Here is a 22,362-nt window from a genome sequence, read left to right on the forward strand (position 1 = left end):
GGAGGTTGGAAAATTACCAGTAAGAATATTTATCATTTTTACTGCATAGCACCAATGAAGTCAACTGAAACTTTAATGCAAAAGAGATTCTCTAAAACTTCTAGCTGTTTTTGTGATGTTGGTATTGCTTACTACATGCTCATTGGAAATAGTTAAAAACAAAGTCTAAATAATACCTGTGTCCTGATCTCTGCAGTGTTTTTAGTGAGTGTTGCAGCTGTTATGAGACAGCCACGGCAGACACTTAACAAACTCATTACAAGTTTAGAATCTTTAACTACAGGAGCAATGAATCACCCCCTAGAATACGTCAGTCATTTTTCAAGACAGTTCTTAATTGTTTAAATATTGATTGGAAATCATTTTATTTCTAGAGACATAATGTGAGCCTGAGGCGTATTTTGTGACTATCACACTCTTTAATTGTCCATTATTATTTCAAATACCAGGGTCTGCTCTGGAACAGCAAATGGGCTCTATTATTCAACTGAAAGAAATGAAAAATATCTTAAAATAATGTTAATAGAATTATCCTCAAATAATTCTCAATCCATGAAAATTTCTTTACCATTCTGAAAGCTTGTGAACGTTCTCCTTTTTGATCCATGCCATATTATCGAAGTTTTTAATCAGCATCTTCCTATGGTATCTTGTTAACTGATTTGCCTCTCACTAATATAAAACAGCAAATGCACAGCATCTGTAAACAGCCATGAAGACCAAGTAGGTAACAAAAACAAATACTGCAATACTTCATCTTTCAGTACTTTTTCTGTGGATGAAAGTCATGTTGGAAGGGGAAGAATGAGTTAAAGGTCTCTCTTTCTATCAATTCTCATGGTTCCATCCAGTGTAATAATAATGAACTATGGGATTTAATTGTCAAGAGAAAGACTTTAGCCACTGTCCTGTATAAACTGAATTCTTGTGGGAAAAATAAGCAAGAATTGGATCAATGAAGCAAATTTGGGATTAGGAAAATAATACTGTGCTTGATGGAGCATTAAGATATGTTTAGGTTAATTGTGGATTAACACTGTAAAAATGGAATACCTATTGTTGCTAATCTCTGAACTAGACTGAACACTCACAACACTGAACAAAGTTTTTATGTGTGGAATGGGGTAGGAGTTTTCAATCTTTCTTTCACTAAAATGCAAATTAATAAAAAAAATGCTGCCAAAGTTTTTCTCAGGGCTTGGGTACAATTTCATGTCAAGGAAAGGAGAATTAAAAAACAAGGAGTCCAGCTTTGAAATAATCAAGGTGAGGGAATGCATCTGGGGCATTGTTGGGACAAAATACAGAGGATGGTGTAATGCCATCTGCATAAATTGAAGTTGTATCTGCCCCTGAATATACTAGGTAAACAAACCTATACTTTGAAATTAATGGATAAATTGCTCTAGTGGAGGCACTGTATGGAAAACTTCTTCCCCCCCCTGCCAAAAGAGCTGGGGTGAACTGAATTCTCTGACTCCTGATTTTTTGCACTTTTACAGCACAAGCACTGCTGGTCGAATCACCAAATTTAAAAACGCAGTGGCATTTAAGTAAAACAGTTTCACAGTGAGCAATCACAATACATATATCCAGACTTTCTAGTAGTACTGGATCAATACAGTTAATAAAGTTGCTGCATGCAGCAGAAAGATGCTACCATTGTTCACTTAACAGCTACGTATAGCTTATTGACACAAGCTTTCCTACAGTCTAAATAACAATCATTTCAATCAGATACAACAACAATAACACGGCTGAGTTACAGCCTACTTTTTGAACAGAGTCTATTTGCAAGGCATTTACTAATTTTGAATAATACGCATGTTTTGAAGATCTGTATTATTCCATTGTTTAAGTAAATTAGGACAAAGATAAGACCAAATTGAATGTTACAGTTCTTGAAGTTCTTGAAGCCCTCTGTTCTAACTTTAAGTGATTTATTTATTTAGATAATATGCTAAACTGAAAGAAAGAAAGGTAGGAACATAAAGATACTTCCGTCCTCTTCCCTTTTCCTTGTGATTCTGGATGGTGATCAGCAGGAATTATTAGTATTCTTGAACTCTTTCAGTTTCCTACTCTATTAGAAGGACTCATTTAAAGTTCCTAACTTCCTCCATTGAATTTTTATGGCCAAAAACGGCTGGCTGTAACCATGAGGACATTAACTGCTGTTGGAAAGGACTGGCAACCACAAATGTCAGCATTAGGAAAGAGGTATGGCAAGCCTGGAGGATGGAAATAGGAGAAATGAAGATATTATTTTAGCAATAATTTATAGTTGGAAATCACACAGAGCGGTTTGCTTTTTTTGTTTATTGGGTTTTTCTGTTATCTTCCTGCCTCATTATACTAGGAGTATTTGAGTATTTTTTCTTACAGAGTTGACCTACCTTGCCCCAAGTACCCCCCCACACACACATGCACACCCACACTCAAGCATCTTTTTGAAAAGAAAATTATAGAAGCATGATCTAGTAGTAATAACAGTCTCCCACAAACTGCACCGGCCGGCTAAACACTGGGCACAGAAGCTGTTCTGCTCCTAGCCTCATGAGAAAAATGTTCCTTGCCTGCGCTATAGCACTTTACTCCAGTGCTACTTATTGCTATGCCTGGAAACAGGGGAGATAAAAGACTAACCTTAAGACAATAGTGCTTGTCAATAGTAAGGTCCTGAATGGAGTGGGAGACACAGCGCTTACAGTCCCTGCCGGACAGCAGTCAATATCAAACATCACACTTAAACTGTCACAATTTGACCTGACAATCCTTTTTTCAGAAGGATCAGAAACAGAGCTAGCCAGGTTACCTTGCATTTCTAAAGAAGGTCAGGTGCAGGTCGTTGACAGATGGAAGGGTGTATTAAAGATGTCTAGTATGAGTGTGCATGAATGTTTCTTGCCTGCATAAATACAAATATTAAGATGCAAAATGGATTGTTACTGCTTAGCTGGAACCAGAACTCACTTAAAAGATCTTTATAAGGAACAAAGAGAGATGTTTGCTCTGTTTCTGTGAAAAAAATATTACCGAAAGAAAAAAAGGAGACTTATATAGTCAGCAATATATGTTCTAAAAATGCAATTTCCGGATTAATAACAAAGACACTGTTCTAGTTCAGTAGTTCCTTTAGGACGTGCGCTTTTGACCCATGCAACATATTGTGCCCCATGGCTCTTAGCTGAACTGTGACTTAACTGTGCCTATTTTTTTTTTAAATGTGTGATGTCTATTAAAACTAGCTGATGCTTGTACCAGTACCCCAGTGGAAATGAAAGAGATGTCTCAGTGGACTGTCCATTGGTTAAATATTAAAGGATCAAACTTTAATATTTAAGGGTGTATGTAGTATATCATATAAAACAAATTCCCATTTGAATATTTTAAGTTTTCTCTTTAATCTCAGGAAAGCCAGTATTTCCTCCCTCTAACTCTAATTAACCAGATAAAACAGTATTTCAAGGATATATCTCCTATGAAAAGAGTTAGGTTTTTCTGTGATTATATATATCTTTGCTCCAAGGCACTTATTAATTTGCTTAAAAGTCCATGCATCATTTCACAGATTGTTTTAGCATTTGCCATTTTATCAGTCCACGTCTGAGTAAGGCACACTTGAAAAAAAATAGAGTGAAAGATTAAGTATTCCAGCATGCTCTACATTATAAATATAACTGTCTTCATTTTATAAATGAGTTACCATAAAAATGAGCAACAGAGTAGGGTAAGAGGTGATGGAGCACTGTGAAAGATGGCAAGCCTGGCAAATGCCACCAGGGGAGGGACCGCAGGTGACAGCAAGAGAGGTAGAGCAGGAAATCTTTCAGCCCTCTGCAGTAGCGGTAATCCTCCACTCTGCTACTTGGTAGAGTTTGGCAAGGCCTGTGTCAGGGAGCCACAGCAGTAGGCTGCTTGACAAAGGCTGTGGGTGGCAGCAGGACCAGCAGCAGCAATGGCCCCACTGACACAGGCTGCAGCCCTGCAGGACCTGAGCAAGAAAGGAGAGTGGGTCTGGTGACAGCAACCAGGTTGAGGCAACAGTCCAAATCACTCAGACAAGTCCATAGTGACAAGGTAGGTCCAAGGCCAAGATCAGGATGGCTGGTCAACAGTCAAGATCAGGATCTGGATCAGCGAGATACATGGCCAGGCACGGGCAGGGCTGTGATGCAGCTCAGGCAGGGACAAAAGTTACTCATCTGACCTTAAATGTATCTCATGTATCAAATGGTCGTAAGTGAAGCAGAGGAGGCTCCCTGCAAGACTTCTCACAGCTCTTTTCCAAGGCTGGACAGATAACATTTGACTGGATAGATGTTTAAATCCTACCATAGCCTAATCAGTGACCATAAAGCAGCTTAAATGCTGGGGCCAACCCTAAGATAACAGTGGCTTAGGCCTCTGCTGCCACCTGTAACTGGATTCTCAAATGACCTCTGTCTTTGTCCCATGCTTCTCTCGCTGACATATCCAGATTCCAGAACTTGCAAAAATGTCACACAGCCACTCTGAGGCAAGGGCTTGAGTTTCACTCTCCTGTATGTCAAGCACATTTTGTAACTGTGGGTTCTCTGCTGTCCTCCCACTAACATGCAATAATTTACTGACAATGGAAGAACTTCAGTGTGAGACCTGGTAGGCTGCAAAGAAGGATGCAGCTCTATGGACAAACAGATAATTTGTCCTGGCAAATTGGGTCCAGAAACAACATATGTGCATCAGAGCTGCATTTCACCCAAATGAATTAGCCCTGTGTGCTGAGATGGCTGCACAGGTTCTGGCAGCTAATTGCCTTTTTGACTTATTAGTTCCTTTGGAGTCAGACCAGGCATATTTCAGCCATTGCTACACAGACACACTATTTCTTCCCATTTATGCCCCAAATAACTAGTATCTGGATGGAGAGGACTGTCATTTAGGACACTCAGAGCCCAGGCAGAAGCAGATGACTATTCTTAGCCCTATTTTTTTGCTTTTCACTCACGGCTGACTTAGGCAGATCCTTGTTCAGTTGATTTCTATTCCCCCCCCTTTTTCTTTTCTTCAGCACTTCATTCTCACCATTCATTGTCTGGGAAGTTGTCTCCAGGCTGAGAAATCCACAAGGTTACAGGGGGAATAAAAGCTAGCTTTGCAACATGTAAGTACCTTTGAGGATCTGGGCCCACAGGCTCAATGCTACACTATCAAAGTCAATAGGAACTTCCTCAACTTAGAATGGGAAAATGAGGTAAGAATGTGAATATGCTCTTTTATCATTTCTTTTTTATAGGTTCTGTTGATAAAACGCCTTGGAGTAGCAATTCTTCTTTGATGCTTCTGCTGTAAAATCAGAGTTCAAAGGGGCTGGTTTGGATCTCTACTCTGACATTTTATCCTTTTTCTTCAGCTGCACAATCATACGAACAAATGGAGCAATAAAGTGAATTAACAAGAAGTGCTATGAAAATCTTATTAACTTCCCTGTCTGTTTGGCTTACCATTGAAAGTTAGTTAGCTGCAGAATCAGAATTTGTCAGTTTGAACAAAGAAGGAGAGGAGGCAATTGTAGTTTGCAGGTAGAGGTGTAGAGAGGCAGAAAAGGAAAAGGGAGGGGCAAGGAAGAAAGTGGAAGAAATACAATGTAATAGTAGCTCTTTCCAGTAAAGAAGGACTTTAATCTGAAAATAACATGATGATCTTTCTTTGTGATTTTTCCTAATGCAAATGAAACAGCTACATATGATCTAATATGATGATAGTTTGTTTAGAATTAAAGGCAATAAACTCAAGTTATTAATGCAGTCTACTACCCTTTCTACATAACTGTTTGAACAGCCAGATGATTCACAAGAAGGTTCAGAAACTTTTATTGTGTTGTAATCTGTTAGGAAAGTTTCATCCTAGTCTAACACTGGTGGATTAGATAACAGGGCATTTAAACCCTGAACTGTAATCTATCTAATGTAATTGGATGTTCATACTGTCTGTAAAAATGGCTGTACTTCTCTGTATTGCTCTAAGCTCTTGGTGTCAATGCTATCCTATTCCAAGGATAACTATGCATGAAATATTTTCTGTATTTCTTTTTATCAGGTTTTGAATTCTTGCCTCCCAGGTTTATGCCAGTTCCCTTTACTCTTATATCACATTAACAACAATTTTGCCCACTTAACTATAGCAGAATTATACTACTGAGAGGTCAGGGAGTGATAACAGTGAAACTCATTACTCACTGACTAAGTTTGGTGAAATGGGTTCTGTCTGCAGACAGGCTGACCCCTACAGACATTTTGATTAAGCTATTTCTGCAGGTTTTGCTACTTAATTTTTGGAAAATATCTGCTTGTAGAATTTTTTTTTCCCCAAGTGTCTGGAAAGCAGGAATACTGAATTACAGATTAAAAAAAATAATTGATTTTTCACTAGAGGAGCAGATAGACCAGGGAGGGAAAATGGAAATAGAGAGATAGTGGAAGGAAACATCAGATGAGAAGAGAGAAAATAAAGAAAGCAGAAGCATCAGGATGAAGAACAGTAAGAGAGTCAGGGCTAAGAGAATTCATATAGCACTGAATGGAAGACAGAGTGTCTTTCTGTAGCTGTGAGAAAGAGGTGGGAGAGGTTTTAATAGGTAAAGTCCTATTTGATCTGAAAAAAAACAGTCCCACTCAGTATCTCACATTTCCTGGCAATGAAATAGAACTGTTCCTTCTCCTTTTCAGATGTGGGCCAGGTGCTCAGAAAGTGTGAGTTAGAAGCAGAGGAGCTTGGGAAAGGTCCCACTAGAAAGCATGGGAATACATAACTCCCAGTCAATCTTCTACACTGTTCTGCTGGTGGAACAAGTTTCGTTACAAATGATTGTTTCAAGGACTTGATACACAGCCTGAGCAATTCTTCCTGTGACAATGCCTACAATTCCATCTACTGGGGAGACTATGACTAAATATGTACAGCAGAAAGTACCCTAGACTTTTGTGTGAAATCTTCTCTTTTTTTAGGTAATAAATGAGCATGTTCTTTAAAAAGGGACATTTTTCCAGAAAATAGACCATAGCAATCCTTGTGTACTTCAGTCCAAACTATACTATAGAGTACACTGCACACAAATACTAATGGCAAATGTGAAAGAATGTAGCTCAGTCATGCTATCATCTTCAGGAATACCTTTCTACAAATGTTGAGCTGAGAAAATTTGCATTGTTAGGAGACAGGTCATATGACAAAGGCTTTGAATAATTATACAATTCAGTATCCTTCAAGATTTATTAAAGGTATTGTTAACTTTCATCAAGATCATAATCCAACATAATCAAAATGTGGAAATCCTGTTTTGAAATATGGCTCATATTAAAAATATAGGAACGTGTCAAAGGTTTAATTAATTTCTTTTGGGGAAGATACGTTTTTAAAATGCATTGTCTCAGATATTCACTTGTGGTGCAAGATCAGTCCTTCAAAATTTTGGGGCATATTGCTCTTGGGAAGACGGTGAGAAATCAGACTTATATGGATAAGACATACTTCTTAAATATTTAACTATGAATTGAAGAACCATCCATCCCTTAATTGAATAATATACATTGATAATATATTATGAATATTAAACTTTAATTTTGCCTTCCTGGACTTGCAATAAGTTCTCCAGAAAGAAAAAAGAAGTGAATTTTAACAAGGCCTCTCAAGCTTTTCAGCAACAGGGAAAGTATCACTAGCAGATTAATAGCTGGAATGCAACTGGAAGTTCCCTGCGTCCATCAGCAATTTAACTGGAATCCTTACTAATCTTTAGCAGTTTTAAACTACTATGTAGGCAAAAAAGTACACAGTTAGAATTAGTAAGACCCATGAAGAAATTCCACACTGTGTGATACATATAATAAGCTTAAACAGATTTGGCTTAGAATAAGTTGTTAATTGACAGCATATGACTGCCTAAAATCACACAGCTGCTTTGCAAACCATTCAGACAAGCAGTTCTAAATTAATACACATCTAATTCATTATTTATGTAACAAATTATCTCCTTTCACATTTAACAATAAGGAAAAGCATTTCCAAATGGGTCATCACTGTAGTTGGCCATGGACTTACGTGAAATGCCATTTTCAAGGACTGCAGAGAATTGGCAACTGCTTAGAAAACAGTTCATATTTGAGCTGGCCCTCATCTTGCATCTCAGAAGGCAAGGAACATAAATAAATAAATATTTCTCCAACTGCTTAGCTGTATTTATTTTTCTGCTACCTCCCTGCCTACAGCAACACTGAGGTCCCCAGAGCTCTTGAACCTGTTTATTTCCCATCCGCTACCTGTCCAATTGAAGCAGCACTAATCATCCCAGAAGGCTTTGCTCCTGTCAGCTAGAGCAGAAAAAGCACTCAAAGCCTTCTTGAGATGCAGCAGGGCCATCACAGGCAACAGGTTGGGGAGCTCATGGTGAAACACATCTAAAACCTGGAGTCACAGCTGGGGGAGGAGCATCCAGTGGAGGAATGGGAGTAGTACTCAACAGGCTTAATAAGTAGCTGCATCTGAGAGGCTCATTATTACAGACATGGGCACTTTTGACCTAATTCCTTTTAGATTCTTCGGCACATACTGCTGTGTTCCTGGTGTTGAAAACCTAAAAGGAGGTACCCCCCCTAATAATTTTTAACTATTCCTCAAAATTACTTTATGCAAGTATGCTCTTTCATCAAGGCCTATTTCCACAGATCACAGGCTTTCCTATCCTCTGCAAAGAGTCTCCCTGATTTGTAGTTTTGGAGGAGAACCCTGCAATTCAGATGGGAGCAGTTCAGCTGTACAGTCACTCTATGCTGCAGAGAACTAGCTTGATATCTGCTTGTGACAATGCACTTCCACTAGCATTCTGTGGAACAAATCAGATAATTTTAAAGGAATAGGCAAAAACACTTTAGATATCAGAGAGGAAAATTAAAATAAAATAATAAAAACCTCCTTCCCATTTATTCATGGAAAAATAAAGGGTACTCCATTTACTCTATTCATAGCTACACAGGACCTATATAAATCATAGCATGGAGTTCAGGCGAATGTGGCCACGTGCCAAAGCTCACCCTAACCATGAGCAAACCCAGGAAGACTGAAGAAATCTTTCCATCTTCCCTACTTGACTGCAAGCACAGGGACAGGGCAGATACAAAGTGGGTAATAAAATACTCCCAGTATAGCAATGTTGTATTTTTATCTCCTCTGGGCTCTGGAAAAAAAAGGGGGGGGGGGAAAGAGCAAATGCTCTTATTGGGGCAGTCTAACTATGCAGTGACTCTGGGCCTTCGCTCTCAATCTGACAAGAACCAAATATGGAATGAAGTGTGTGACAAACGAGAGGCACAAATGTATTCATGCAGGAAACTTGCAATGTTCTGCGATTCACCCCTTCATATAAATAATTCATTCTGCAGCTAGAGACTCTGCTTATGACATAAGATTGGCACTAAAATATCAGACAGACCATGTGATTGTAGTTGGAAAATAAGAATTCAAGTTCAGGAAAAAATAGCAAGATTTGGAAATCTGTTTTCATTCTGTGCTGGAACAATCTTTCATAATATTTTCCTTGATAAAAATCCTACAGAACAGCTATCCTCAGAATAGCAATACTGTAGGCATTCATGTGGGATGAAACCCTTGCTCCACAGTGCAATTCTTTCTGTCTGATATAGACAAGAACTTAGACCTGTGGCTTCCACTTCCCAGCCCAGTAGTCACTCAGGGACTAGCTTCTGCTTCTCTCTCTTGCTTGGATCAGGAACTTAATCTCAAGTCTAAGGGAAAAATGTGGAAATCAAAACACTTCTGGAGAAAGTTTTGGTTTTAATGAATTCTGTATTTCTGAATGGAAAAAAAAAAGAATTTTTTGTTGATATTGCCCGTGCAGCTCCATATGTGAATTCGGTGCTCAATCTAGCTCAAAGAGATTATTAACACTTGGTAACATCTGCTCCTAGAATAAAATTAATAATGAATTTAAGATTTTTTTATTAGTTGTAGCTGTTGTCGTTTCAATAGCACCATATTATTTTCCTTCCTCATGTGGGCCTTTTTTTAAATCCTATTTCTCAAAATCAAAGCTCGTACTGAATCTGGACAAGAGACTGTTAAGAACAAGCCCTTTTAGAATTGTTTTGCTCTAAATGACTAGCTGATAGAAGTCTATACAGTCTCTTTAAAGGAACATTATAAATTCCTTACTCTACCAGGTATATCTCTTCTAGTAAAGATATGTTTTGGATGTTGCCCACTGTATGATGCTGTGGTTCAGGTTTAATTTTCCAACCAATACAAAGTTTTGTCTTTACAACAAAATAAATACCACCTCACTAATAGTGTTGGACATTAAAGAGGTATAGAGAGAAATATTTTATGTCTGGTAGTTAAGATGCTCCTCTGTCCATTTCACCTACCCTCTTTGTTCTACAAGAGGTGCAAAAAAATGGAAATAGGTTCAAAGCTCAGGTGCCTACTACAGTCTCTGCTGACTCCACTACAGTGGTGACACCCTTGGCCAGAGGATGAACAGAAGAAAGGAGGAAGTTACCTGAGGAAACTATCTGCAGCCAAAGTTATAGTAAATAGGAAATGGCTCCCTCCTATAGATCAGTAGGCCAAAGAACCAGTGCAGATTTCCAAATGAAGGAAAAGTTATCCTACAGGATAGACTCATAAATGCTGAGGAATGCCAGGTATCTTCTGTGACAAAGTGATGGGAAAATACACTTTAGTCCTGAGTGAATGAATGAGAGAATGAAGCCATTCTCTATTCTGCAGCTGTCCAAAGCTTGACAATGCACAGAAGTACTCAGCTATGGCCTTTTGCTACAAATATATTTGTATGATGATCCATGCAGAAACAATCTGTAATGCTGCATGATCTCCTTACCTGAACAAGTTCACAAATTGGTTCAGTCTGATGAAACACTGAGTTCTCTCTACTATGTGGAAAAAGGTAACAGTGACTGGTGTATCAGGATTTAGGATAGCAATGAAAAGTCAGTATTTAACAGGTGGTTATTAGCATGGAAGGTGTTACAGTACAAACTATATTTGACTTCCAGGAAAAAAATATAAGCAGAAATAGAGAAGGAAAACACATTTTGAGTACAGAATAATCTTGACATTGGGGAATAAAAATGTGATCATAAAAGTAAAGCTTTTCATTTTCTCACTGAGAAGAAGTGAGAAAAGTTTATCGGGAATAGTGCCTGAAATACTAGGACAGCTGAGAAAAAACCCTCTTTCTTGACAAGCCCTGAAGCTCTACTGAGAATGAGAAATTAGAAAAATACTTTCTTTAAACCAAGAACTAAGATGCTGAAGATGGCAACGATACTAATATCACAGAACTGAGACTCTCAGAAGCCACATTTCACTTTGGAAGCCAAAATGTTTGGTTAAATAGAGACAATATCATACATGAGACACACAGTATCATTGCTCATTGGTTGGCAGTGAGAAATGCTGACCAGCAGATCTGGCTCTCAGAATCCGTTCAGTATGAGTGAGATCCAGCTTTGTTTTCCAGCATCCTGTCAAGAGTATGAAATATCTTTTAGGGAGATGGACAGTGAGTAGGGTAGCTTAAGATGGAAAGAGGCCAAAACAAGCCTTTGAGAAGCAAAGAATTGGCAACAGGAAACTAGTAGTCTACACAGAAGAGTCATCTTAGCATTCAAAGAAACTAATCTTCAAGTTAGCAGAGACGAGGAATAGGATCTTTCAGAGATCAAGGATTGTCAGGGAACCAAAACCACTAAACACTGCAGTGACAGTAAGGTATAAAACATTGCAAATGACTGAGGACTGGCCACCTGGTTTATTGGGGGGGGGGGGGGAAGATCACTGTTTATGTTAAGAATGAGTTCTTCACTTTGAACTATATGGACCAATTTTGACAACTTGTGCCACATCATTTAGCAGATAGTGTTACGTAGTAATTCCTAGTAGCAGCAGGTCATCCCAAGAGCTATTCCAGTGTTATCTATACTTCTGGGAAGAATTATTGTGTACAGCTGTCTGAGAATTTTTAGATAAAGTATTTTTAAGAATTCATAAAAATCAAGCTCGTCTTTGGGGGGGGGGAAATCTCATTTCTGAAACACCTTCACAAGAATGAAGGCTGAACTACATCAAACTGCTGCCTGGCTTCTCAGCTTCTAATCTAGTTTGTAGATCCAAGGTAACTCTATGGTGCAGGCTCCCTTGAGACTGGATCACCCACTTCATTTGGGTAATACTGCCAAACCAGAGGGAAGGAACAGCAGAGCTTCAGAGTCTGCCATGACTGACATATGCCCACCCTGGGAGTACAGACACTACCATAGCTTTTAGGGACTCTTAGCCAATTGGCTCAGTGGGGATCCCTCTGCCTTCAGGGAACCTCCGAGGCTCATGCAGCCTTGGGGTTGCCTGGGAAACTGCCCTCAGGACATGTTGTTGAAACTTCAGGACTGTGGTCTTATGATATGGCACTGTTGAAGTTTGCTAGCTAGTAGAAATTTCCTATCAAAACCTGATTTCACTGAAAAATGCCTGTCATTTCTGCCAGAAACATTTCTGATTTGATAAACATTTCCTTAACATTGCCTTTATCAATAGCATGAGCACGAGAACATCCTGTGATTGCATTTCTCTTTTATTCAGCTGACTTATGTTCCTAAGTTAGGTACTGTGATTGCCTTGTACACCCAGGTATTTCTCCTTTTCACTCATTTCTAAATGATCAGCTCCTAGCAGAAAGTCTTATTAGTTTTTAAATGACCTCTACGACTCTGCGTTACTGAATTTATGACTATTAATGTAATTATACCTACAGAGAATCCCGATTCTCCTCTTTATTGACAGTTCTTCCTCATATTTTGTCATCAGCACATCTAATTAGCTTACCCCTACTTCTCTTGCCTAGATAATTAATGAAAATGCTAAACAAATAGAAAAGACTATCCATAGTCCGATCCATAAAGAAATACTAACCCTTCCTCTAGGATATTCTCTAGGATACTTCTTTCAGTACTACTCATTGCATTCCTCCTCTTACTTAGAACTTTAGTTTACAGTTTTCCTACTTACTGTTCTCTTTTCCCACACAGCTAATAATTTCCCTTACTGAGGTGTGCCAAACATTTTCTAGTACTCTAAAAAAACTGTGATGTATTTCATTCTCTTTTTCTTTTTTAAAACATCATCCCTCTAATTAAAGTAGTTAACATGACACATTCTACCTTTGCTAAATCCTTATAGCATTCTATCCCCTATTCTGTTTATCTCTATGCTGTTAATTGCTAGTTACTTCAAAACTCTGCTCTAATGCCTAATGTACTAAGGCAATCATACTAATGGACATAGGGTTGTCTGGCCATTTTCCCCGTTCCTCCTCAAACACAAACACTGCATATATTATACTTCAAACATATAGTATTATGCCAGATACACTTTGCTACTGCAATTGTGAATTCTGAGTGCTGTTTTTTCTCAGAATAATCTCCAAGTATGGAGATTATCCAGTCATTTTTCTTCTTCCCCATTCTTGTCTCTATTTGAAGTTCATTTAAATCTTTCAGGTTTTCTTCTATTTGAGATGATCCACAACTCTCATTCCCTTTAGCCATCACCGTATATTGTCAATTTTCACCACTTCTGAAAAACCAAGATAAACTGTTGATTTAGTTTGGGGCCATATCTTGGCTATATTTAGACTCTGCCTCATTGTCATTGCCCTTTTTTCCCTTTTCCCATTTTATTTTTTATTCTGAATATTCTTTGCAAAATTCAGCTCAGTAAAATTTTTGGCATTTTAACCTGATAGTCCTGATCTCTAAAAGACACCTTTATTTCTTGATCAGTTCTCTTCTGTCACCTCTGTAGGATTAGTCTTAACTGCTGACTCTTAACACATTTGTGGGAGTTGATTATTCACCATTTCAGCATGGAAATTATCCCTGAGTGTAAGATTGTACCAGTTCTGGATGGGACAAAATTCCAGGTGATTTTGTCATCCTCACTTCTCATTCCTTGCTGCCAGCAAGCAAGCCAAGTGTTTCACAAAACATTGCAATTTTTAGCATCACAATTGGCATTTATTGACAGTCTCCATGGAGAAGACAATGACTGCATTGGCAGGGAAAATGAATTAATTTGTCATCCTGAGTGGATCTTCTAAAAAAGGTTGGCAGCTCATCATTTGAAATCTTGCTTTTTTCTGGCAGCACTCTAGCCATACAGTGAATGATGCAAAGTCTTCAGAGTTATCACTCTAGTGCCCGTCACAAATTAAACACATAAAACTACTAGCCAAGAAATACCAGTTCAGCTAATGAGAAACAAAAAAACAGAATGTGAAGCACAGTTTGACTTGGAGTTTACAATTTCTTGAATAACTTTCTCATCTGCAGTTTGAAGAGAGCAATGTAATCAGAACAAGACTTTTAAAACCAGCTCTCAATTGATTCTAGCAAGCGCAATGTTTGAACCAGCAATTTTATGGGTCAGAGAGAGGTTTTGCCAGATGCACAGATTTCAGTGCTTTGTGAACAGTTACTAGGCTTAGAAATGTGGCAACAGATTTTTCTGACAGTATAATTAGATCTTCTATCCATTGGGTCTTGCTGAGAAAGTCGTCTAAAAAGCACTGTCTATGCAGCAGGCAACATGGCAATTCCCTTTGGAGGCCATTTAAGAGAAGATTGTAACCTTCCTTTACAGGCTATTTACTTTCAAATTATTTTCTCAACTTTTTAAGCATTGCTAAACTACACATACATTTGTTCTGTAATTTTCTGCCAAAGCCAGTGCCAGGAGATGTGTAATTTTTGTCTTAGGCTATAATGGCAAATGGTGATTTTATTCCCTGCAGGACTCTGCTTTACACCTGAAGTTGTCTTATTTGGAAAACAAAATGACATCCTTGATCTTTTTAAATACAAACATTGGAGACAATTGTCCTTTAACTGAATTTGTCCTTTCCTTATCTGTGTTTTCTTCTACTTCTGGAGGGCAAAAGATTACATCTGAGGTAGAACTTATGCTGTTCAACATATTCATAAATGATCTAGAAAAAGGTTACAATTTGGTGGCAAAGTTTGCTGCTGATATTAAGTTATTCATCGTAGTGAAACAAAAAGTCAGCTGGAAAGAGATGCATAAGTATCTCATAGTACTGAATTACTAAACAAATGAAGATGGTATTTAGCATAGATGAATGTAAAATCCTAACTTTGCACATACGGTAATGGCTCCTGAGTTGACCATTACAATCCAGAAACAAGATGTTAGGATTTTGATGTATAGTTCTCTGAAAATGTGAACTGAACATATTTATTCAATAGCAGTCCCCCCGCCCCCCCCCCCCCCAAAAAAAAAAAAAAAAAAAGGCAAATTGAATGTTAGGGATTCTGGAGAAATTAACAAAAAACAAAAGAGAAAACTAACATCATTCTACCACCTTCTCTGATGGTGATGAATCCCCAAGGCATGTACACCATGAACATTGTGCACTTCTACTCTCTCAGTCTCAAAAAGAAAATGGTAGCTCAAGGCTTGGATAAGTACAATCACAGGTATGGAAAAGTTTCTACACCATTCAAGAACCACTAAGCAGACTAAAGAGAGGGCTGAGGAGATATACAGCACATGCAATATATCAGGAGTGTCATGAAGAGGATAGAAGGGGGACCTGCCTGTCCTCTCTTTTTTTCTGTACAACACCTATGAGTGAAAACCACCAGACAGTAAGTTTGACACAGACAACAGGAGGTGCTTGTCCTTGTAAGAAAGAATTAAAGTGTGGCATTCCCTGATAGAGAACTTTGTGGATGCGAGCAACTTATCTGCATTGAACTGTGTTTGGACAAATTTATAGAAGAGAATGCAACTAAATATCCCATTTTTTGCTGCAGAACACTCTTCATGTGTAGATAATATTTTATTTAATTAAGCAGTTAATAACAGTAACCAGAATAATTGTCAAAACTGGAAACCCATTTATGAGAGCTGTTTCTAGAAGAGGCTGGTGCTACCTTCTTCATTTTAAACTAGGCAACTTTACAGCAGGCTTTGTGCTGTAGAAGAATCAGAAGGTGGAGCTCAACTGGAGCAGATGGAGAATGCAGTAGATCAGATTCTGGCATATCTAGTACTCCTGAGCACTTTTTCTGTACTGCCTATTCTTATGGCACACAGGAAATTCAGTGAAAGAGCTGCTGCCACGTCTCCAAAATGGTGGGCAGGTGACAGTGGGAACTTAGAAAAGCGTGGAGTTTGTGCTCTGCTCTTCCAATAAAGCTGTGTACCACTCCTGCCCTGAGGGGATATCCCAAGCTCCATGTAGAACCCAAACAGTTCCATACTGGGAACATATGATCCATTTGACCAGAAGGCAGAAGTTGGTGACCTGTTGTAATTTAGCAGTCAGAAAAATGACAAGCTCATGCCTACACATAATTGCATGACTATATTCTATTAAAGATCCTTACAAAAGAGGAAGAGTAGCAGAAACAGGAATATGGTTAGATATTGTTATTTAATACGTGCAGTTAAAAACAATAAAGAAACCAGAAAAAGTTAATAAATAAGAATGTGAAGACCTGACCTGGAGCAGAAACACTTCTGAAGCTACTTGCTAATAAGGAAAACTATATACTAGCATATGAGAATGATGAGAACACTTAAGATCAGTGAGCAGATCCTGCACTATTTAACCTATAGTGCTATAATGCTATAACCTATATTTAACCTATATAACTACTTAACTAATTTGGGACCAAAAGATGGACACTAGGATGTATAACTGTACAAGTACACTGAAGAATGTTTAGCTTCTTAAGCAGCCCTATTGCATTTGATGTGAACTAGATGAAGAAAAAGCTAGTACTCAGTGTTGTGAAGGTAAAAGAATATTTATCTGTCCAGCCATGGGCCCCCTCAACCCCGACCCTGACTCAAAGGGTTTGTTTGATATTTTTGGTACAATTACCTGTGCCTTTTAAGCAAAATTTTAAGATCACTGTCCTACAACCTACAAAAGTACAAATGGTTAATCCTTTTGACATCATTTGCTTTGTTTGTTTGTGAAATGCTGCTCATTCATCCTTCAGATTCCCTCTCATCTTTTCTCAATACCTTCCCAATTTCCATTTATGACTATTAATATACTTGAGATCTCCAGGGTCGCTTTCTATTAGCATAACTTTTACTGCACTACCAATTATTGAAGTTATAAAAGAGGGTCCAAAATAAAAGTGAGTAATTTTAGAGCTTTTGTTTTCGATGGGACATTTGCAAGACATCTCTACCTGAAATAGTAAGTGACAGGAAAAGAAAAGCAGCCTTCATGCTGTTTCTAGAGGTCTCCATCTCGTAACTCCTTTAGCTTCATAATAAATTTTTAACATTTTTTTAAAGTATTTTTAAGGAATATTTGTGTTTTAAATATCCTTTGCTGGGACACTGAGCTTGATCCATGTAAGCTGAGCTGCCATAATCTGGCCCATTGCTGTTAGTTCTTAGCAGATTTGCTGAATATGGTTCCTGTTGATTGCACACATTGTTAGGCTTAAGAAGCTCCTTCCTTTGAACATTTTTGAGCTTCTTTCCAAGAAGCCATTGCTTCAGAAAAATCACAAAATTTCTTTCTTTAAACTCTCTGCCTATTAAACATTTTACCACTTAATATATGATTAGGTGAAATAATTTGATATGGAATGGCATTTAAAACTTGTTAGAAAAAAACATTGGGGATTAGTTCTGTTCCCAAGAGCAGATGATGAGACCAGGAGTGTGAAATGGCTGCAAGGGCAAAGAAGAAAGTACAACAGCAATCACCTTCTTAATCTTTCTTATAACTGCAAATTCTTCATCTTTTAAGTGATTCCTTCCTACTTTTCCAGATGTGAGGAATACCAACAGGGGGGGAACAAGATGCAAAAGACTGCCCTTATCCTTGTTCCTTTCTACCTGCATGGGCTGCACCACAAGATGAGGCACAGAATAGTAGGATTAAGATATGTTGTAATGAGGGGAACTGTAGAGAGCATCTGTTCCCTACCTGACAGAATTTCTTGAAAAAAATCCTGCCTCCCTGGAGCACCATTCCTCCCTAGGATTCAGGGAAGTTGGAGGTATGGAAGAAGAGCACCTGAGCAAAACTATGCCTAGCAGGCCAACCAAGCACGCTCAGAGCAGGAGTTACATAAATACGTAAGACAAAATAAAGCAACATGTAGGAAGACAGCAAGTGTTAGCTCTCCTCTTAGCCGGAAGAATGCGTGCATATACTTAGATTTTTTGGAAGATGTTCAAAGGGTTTCTTTGTTTTTAGAAATACACATATGTTGCTTCCCATTATTCAGGAATGTTTCTTTTCTTGGGCCAATTTCTTCTGTGCATGAGTATAGAGAAACCTCCAGGTGAAGTATTCAAAGTGATGAAAGTATAGAACTCAAAACACTTTTTTATAGTAGTTTCATATGTTTTTCTATAGTTTTAACCTACTTAAGCACTGGTTTGAGAGGAACATTTAAAACATTTGCTTTACACATCTTGCAAAAGATTTATCATAATGCTAAACATTGTTCTGTGATATTTCAAGGTGAACAAGTACAAATGCATTCCTGTAATACATTTATTTCTTCGTTTCTCAGGTAAAGAATAAAAATGGCTTAAAAAATATTTTCAGTTTAATTACATGTAATGTTTCCCCAGGGTAGTTTTCCCTGAAGGTAGATAAAAATAATCCTTACTTGACTGGCTTTTCCTTGACCTACAGTTCAGTCCATGGCTTTGTGATTGCCTTTTCTTCTCTTCACCTCCCTTCCTCTTCCTCTGTGTTCTCTTCCCTTTATTTTGACGCCTTTCCAGTTGAATCACTCCATTTTCTCCTCCATTCTCTACTTTTGCTTCTTTCTCACACTTCAACGTCAACCCCCCAAATTTTGCTTCTCACAAACATCCATTCTTTATTTCTTTTTCCTGCATCACTGAATAAGTCCCATGACCTTCCTAAATTTTCTACACTACAAAGTAATTTCCTCCTCCAGTGGGCATTGTTATTTCTTAAACAGAAGTACTACTCAATAGATGTAGTTGAGAAGTTCTCAACTTAAGCAGTTGAGTAGCTGAGTAGTTGAGAAGTTCTTAGGGAGTACTTAGGGAATCTATTCTTAGAATTTTTGTAGTCTATTTTCACTCTCTGAATCTTCTCCATTCAGATACATCCTTCGTTTTCTGGATCTTAGCAACCATTTCTAAAAGACCCATAACATCTCTGGAATTTATATCCACTTACTTCCCTTTCTTGTCTTTTCCCTAACACCTTCTTCTCCACAATATTTTCTCCATCTGTCCTGATAAACTTCTTTCCCAGTTTTCTGTGTTCACATTAAATTAGAATTTTGAATTAGATATGGATTCATTTAACCTAGTTGAGATGTGCACATCAGAGTGAGATGAACTATACCACAGAATTGTCTCTTTCTTTTTATTGCCATCCACTACAAAGGCATTATGAATGACTAGTTTAGATACAGGTATCTACCAAATAAGAAGAAACTTATTCCACTCTTTTGCCTGAATAAGTCCAGAAAGTGGTGAAAACTCCGTCTTTGGGACTCACTTGTTTCAAACTGGTCCTGAATGTGCTGCTAATTCAAGATTTCATCACTCTACCAAATGTAGGGCTGGACTGGGGGAGAGAGGTGCAAACAGGATGTATTGGTTGGGTAGGAATGTCAGACTGTTGCAAGGAAAGGCAAATATCTCATTGGCTTGACAAACTGCCAAGATACGTACATAAACCTGTTGTTCTATTACATACAAAGTATCAGTAAGACTAAGTTGTCCAGTCTTTAATGTTAAGAAATATCAGCTCTGAGAAGAACCTGAACCAGCTGGGGTTATTTATGCTTAAAGAATAGATGTCTGAAGGGGTATATGACAGTAACCTTCAAATACATAAAGTATTGATGGCACATAGGGCAAGATGCAAAGAGTTTCAGTTGCAACAAGAGACACGATTTAGAGTCCTTTTTTAATATTTCTGTAACTGTTGCCTGAATAAAAATATCTTACACTTTGTCTGTGTGTATATGTGTGTGTACATGCATATATTTAAAATTCACAGGAAAGCAAGCTGATGAGTACTAAGCTGTAAACTGAAGCTCAGGTTTCACTGACTCACGTCTAGGGAAGAAGAAGAGTACTGTTTTTCTGATTCATAAAAGTGATGTGTTTGTCACTACTTTTATTCTCCTTTTTTCTATAGTGGAACTGGGCACAGTTTGGGGCTATCAGCTGAGGAAAAAAGAACAAGCCTTTAAATCATAAGCTTCACATAGTTAAGTGAAAAGTATCAGAGTCTGACTTTTTTAAAGGAAGGACTGGCATCTCCACCATGTAATTGTTTCAGGCTTTTATTTCATTTCATTGGGAATTCATATGCATGCTTTTATATCAGATCAGTTTTTGAACACCTTCTCATCTGTATGTGGCTTCCAGATCACAGAAAAATAACAGCCCCACAGAAATACAAGAGAGTGTGGTAGTAGGGAAGTGAAAGTTTCAAAAAGAGAAGAGAACTTTTTCTCTTCTAACATATTCAACAATGTACAAATAGAACTAGTAGGGGAGACATACTGAGTTGGATCAAAAGCGACAGAAAGACAGCTGTGCGTACCTGGCACACCTTCGGTGGAATCATACAACATCTGTATATAATAAGCCCTGCAGATTTTGTGTTTAGGAAGGATTCGCTTTTTCAACTTTTATTGTTTATTTCTTATGGGTGATTCTAATATGCAGTGGCTGGCAAATCAGTTTATTTCTGAGCTGTCAGCCTTCTTTAATGGATAATGCATATTTTCATCCTGGAGAGAATTGAATTGAGTCTCTACTTCTTAAATATTACAGAGTCATTTTTTCTGCCTCCTGTTCAGCCTAATTCAGTGAAGCGTAAGTAAAAAAGGCTGACATTTAATGTGGTATGATACACCTTGAAATAAAGGAGTGGACAGCACTGACCACGGTAGGAGAAGTATCTGTTCTTTATAATAATGAACACAAGGGGCTGTATTCTTTCATAATGTCTATCAGTACAGCTGCAGTAATTTACATTGATTATTTAGCCAATATTCTGAGCACTGAATGGAAACAGTATTTTTTTTAATGCATTTACAAGAAGTGGAGTGTTATTGACACTGAAGACTCAAGAGTCATATTTCTACGTAAATTCTCCATCATTATTTATTCTCCATCATTATTCCTATCAGCATATATTTTTTTTTAATTTGAGACAGCACAATCTGTGCAAGCTTTTAGGAGGCCTCAGTGATGATGAGTTAATTATTAAGAAGAATGATGAAAAGTACCACCAATGCTTTAATTTCTTAAAAAATCATATGCATGTGTATTCAGAACATACATGTATCTATGTATATGTACATACAGGTTTTTTGGGACCCTTCCCAGGCACATATTTCAATAGTGGTTAATTATTTATAGAAGCAGTCTTGCAATGTGAATATCATCATCATGACAACAATAGAAGTTGAGGATAGTTATGAACATATTTAAGGTGTGATCCTTTATAAATTGTAAATTTTACAACTTAAACTGCTCACTGTACTTTTGCCACTACAAATACCATTTTCTGAGTAATAACAGGGATGCTACTGACCATCATAAAAGGAAAAGAGATTACTACTGGGTACTTGGGAGTAACAATAGTTATATAAAATGGCAAGAAATCAAGTTTCTCCTTCTTATAAAGTAACTGTTCTGTTTTTTCTTCAAAACAACATTTTTTCTTTACTTGCTCTTATGAATTTAGTAATAGATTTCCTTACTCATGGCATAAAGCACCAAACTTTCTGTCAAATTAATTATCATTTTATACATGGCAGAACAACAAGTTTTAGTTAAACCTCACATAGGTTAGGATGTTTCTGAAGTTTTTATTAAATCCACAAAGTAAGATTCTGTCTCCCATACTCCATGAATGCTGAACAGCCATTACAAAAGTTTGAAAAACTTGTTTAATGATATGGTGACTGGGTTAATGACTCTATAATGAACTGGACAGCATACTCCCTGGGAAGCAGGACCCAGTTTACAGTATCAGTCAGCTAAATATTTCACATAGACATGGAACATCTATCACTGGATTAGCTAAGGGGACCTTATGCCAATGCATCACACAGCCTTCTGACCACAGCATTTCCCGAGAAGGCGGAAAAATGTGATATGAGGATGCTCCAAACAAGATTAAAATGAAAGTGACTGCCATTGCCCTTTACAGAAGTATCATTTCTGTAGGGGTGACAAACTTGGCCTAGCAGAGCTGACCCGAAATAGCATTAG

This window comes from Rhea pennata, chromosome 2, assembly GCF_028389875.1.
Source record: "Rhea pennata isolate bPtePen1 chromosome 2, bPtePen1.pri, whole genome shotgun sequence".
In the NCBI taxonomy this organism is placed as follows: Eukaryota; Metazoa; Chordata; class Aves; order Rheiformes; family Rheidae; genus Rhea; species Rhea pennata.